Consider the following 3254-nt stretch of genomic DNA (forward strand, 5'->3'; position numbering starts at 1 on the left):
GCAAGAAGTTTAGTTGCCATGTAACACATACACTGCCCTTGTTTTCTAAGAGGGAGATGAAGTTTTCAGCAGGGCTTCAACCCATAATTTTTTCCCTTTCTGGTTCACCCAAATTTTAAAAATTTGGGTCTGTTTTGGTGTTTCTTCCTCACCTGTGACTGAACTGGCAAGAACCACTTTGAAGGCTTGCCCTTGAGACCCTTATATTAGCAAACTTTCCCTTATCCTCCCACCTTGATCCAGTATCTTTAAGATCCACTTCTAGGCATGCTCACCCAGCACCTCCTGGTACATATTAGCCAGTTTCTGTACCTCCTTTGGCATATAATTCTTCTGTTCTTTTAGCAGGCTCAGCATTGCCCAGTGGAGTTATACTGAAATTTGACTCTAATTATAGGTTGGGTAATCAGGAGAGAAGGCGATGATGGTCCTAAGAAGGAAAACCTGTTGCCATAGAGTTGATTCTGACTCATAGAAACTCTATAGGACAGGGTAGAACTGCCCCGTAGGGTTTCCAAAGAGTGGCCAGTGGATTCAAACTGATAACCTTTTGTTTAGCAGCCAAACTCTTAACTGCTAAGCCACCAGGACTCTGCAAGAAGGAAAAGCATTATCTTATAAGGCATTTGCCTCATTTGAGGCCTCTGAACTATCTTCGGGAAAGGGAAGAGGGGCTTATCTTCCAACAAGAGAGAGTGGGTCATTTCTGCATGCCCAGAAGGTTCAGCGGAATCTGAAATCTGAAGGTTCCCAGGTTCTGAAGTACATCTACCCAGATATCTGTACAGAAGGCTCAGGGTTTCACTCTATTCCTGTTAGTGTCCTGTCTTTGGCTTACCATATTTGCCTAGGCTGAGAATTCAGCCTGCTTTGAAATTCTACTAATCTTATAATTAGACTCCATGCTGGCTTTTCAGCTGTTTTCTGGCTTCAGGAGATGAGTGTGTCTAAGTGCCATCAAAGAGGTTCTCTGACTCTCACACTTTGCTTTCAGTTGCTGATTAATAGATTCCAACCTTGCATTTTCTCTCTCCAATGAATCAGTGATATTTAGCAGCAGCTTCTCAGTTCCACAGCTGTAGGTGTGCTCTTTGCTCTGTACCTCTCAAAGGCTAGAGACATTGCACTAAGTAGTGCATCCCCCTCCACCTGTGTCCTGGTCATCATGAGTGCAGTTCTTAGCCATTGCACTGTGATAGCATGGCAGAGACTATCAACGCCCCGCATACCATCAGCTAGTCAGTTAGAAATCCATGTCAAAAATCTCATCCCTAGAATTTACTTCCTTTGATCACTTTCCTTTTCTTTCTTTTACTTTTTTTTAATTCAGGGGGAAGAACACACACAGTTCCCCTCTAGCACAAATTATGCAATAAAGTTCCCCACCTGTGGGGAAATTCTAGTGGTCAGCATATCCTGGGCATAATGGATGATCCTTGCCCTGGGGAAACCACCTTTGTGATCACGGTCTCTCCTCTGCCAGGTAGGTATTCCTAGGACCACTTTTGGTATTAAGTATATTAGGTCAGGTTCCCTAATGACAGAGTCTGAATGGGGATTCTCAAGAAAGTAATTTGTTTAAAAGTGCTCTCAGGAGAAGGGAAGTGAGGGAAGCAGAATAGGGCAGGGGTAAAAGTTAGTTAAGAATATAGTCTCAGCTGAAGACTAGCATCAGTCTGATCCCACAGGAAGCTTTGGAAAACGAATTGCACCTTGTTACTTGTTGCACTTTGAGTCAAGGATGTACCCCTGTGTCAATCAATCATTGGTCACTCACTGTTTTGGGCTATAAGGGGGTGAATAACCTATAAAGAAGGCCATTTTTTTCAGCAGATGACAATGCTCTGAAGAAGGGGCAGGTGTGGGTCATCAGCAGCTACTACTCAGAGTACCCGGGAGATGGGTGTACCAGCCAGGTGAAGGGGAATCTAGGTAAGGCACCAACAACCTCTACTACAGATAACTTCTGTAATGATAATTCTTACTCCCTCGAGAGTAAACTTGATAAAAGTAGCAGTCAGAAGTTATTTGAAGCCAACCTGGAAAATAATCTTTTTTTTTTTTTAAATAAAAATAACATTTCTAAAAGGTGATAATAATGTTTTATACAAAGAACTTTCTCTTTTCCTGTGTGGCTTATAAACTACATTTCATACAACCCTAATAAAAGAGTTCAAATCTCTTTTATCAAATGGTATTATCAATACATTGAGTGTCTAAGTAATCACTATGATGTGGGCAATACTCGCTTTGAGATATGAAGCTCTGGAATGTGTGATTGAAAATCAAAAGAGATCATAAAAATGAGCAGACGATTTACACTAGAAGAAATACAAATGGTCAGGGAAGATTTTTCAGATGATGTTCAACTTCCCTAGAGATTAAGAAGATGCCCGTCAAAGCAAGGAGCTCTCTTCTGCTTAACATGTTAGCAAAGACATCAGTGAGGATGCAGTAAGACAAGAGCTATTCGAACATTGAGGATAGGTGTGAACAAGTATAGGCTTTTTGGAAAATAGTAATTTGGCAATATGTATCAAAAAATTGCTGAAATTAAAAAAATTTCTACCCCTCAACCTAAGAATTCTTGGAGCTCAGGAATTCTAAACTCAAAGCTTAGAATTGATTACAAGGAAGAATCATGTAAGATTCTAAGGCCTGATTATAAGGAAATAATCAGTAATTCCAACAAAGCTGTATGTTCAAGGATGCTCATATAGTGTTAGTTTATGTTAGTAAAGAATTGGAAACAACTTAAATGTCCAAAAATTGTAAAATGGATACATAAATTCTAGAACACATAGATGATGAAATACTGTGCCTTGGTATTGCTAGGTTTGAATTTCAATTCTGTCTTTCTCTAGTTTCATAATCCTGGGCAAGTTGATTCACATTAATTGTTTTTAAATGGAAATTATAATAGTTCCTATCTCTCTTGGTTATCTAGTGCTGCTATAACAGAAATACAAGTGGATGGCTTTAACAAAGAGGAATTTATTCTCTCACAGTCTAGGAGGCTAGAAATCGGAATTCAGCTTTCTCTCTCTCTGTCGGTTCTGGAGGAAGGTCACTGTCATCAATCTTCCTGTGGTCTAGGAGCTTCCTAGGAGCAGGGACCTCAAGTCCAAAGGACAGGTTCTACTCCTGGTTCTGTTATCTTGGTGTTATGAGGTTCCCATGTCTCTCTGCTCACTTTTATATCTCAAAAGAGATTGACAACACATAACCTAATCTTGTAGATTGGATCCCTGGTG

The 3254-nt window shown here is 40.2% G+C and overlaps 1 non-coding gene across 1 annotated transcript; it reads right to left on the reverse strand.

Moving 5' to 3' along the window:
* Nucleotides 1-1327: 1327 nt before the first annotated feature.
* Nucleotides 1328-1491, reverse strand: LOC111751254 (U1 spliceosomal RNA). The gene has a single exon (XR_002786345.1). It is a non-coding gene; the product is annotated as a U1 spliceosomal RNA (small nuclear RNA).
* Between the last annotated feature and the right edge of the window lie 1763 nt (nucleotides 1492-3254).

Source organism: Loxodonta africana, chromosome 7, assembly GCF_030014295.1.
Source record: "Loxodonta africana isolate mLoxAfr1 chromosome 7, mLoxAfr1.hap2, whole genome shotgun sequence".
Lineage (NCBI taxonomy): Eukaryota > Metazoa > Chordata > Mammalia > Proboscidea > Elephantidae > Loxodonta > Loxodonta africana.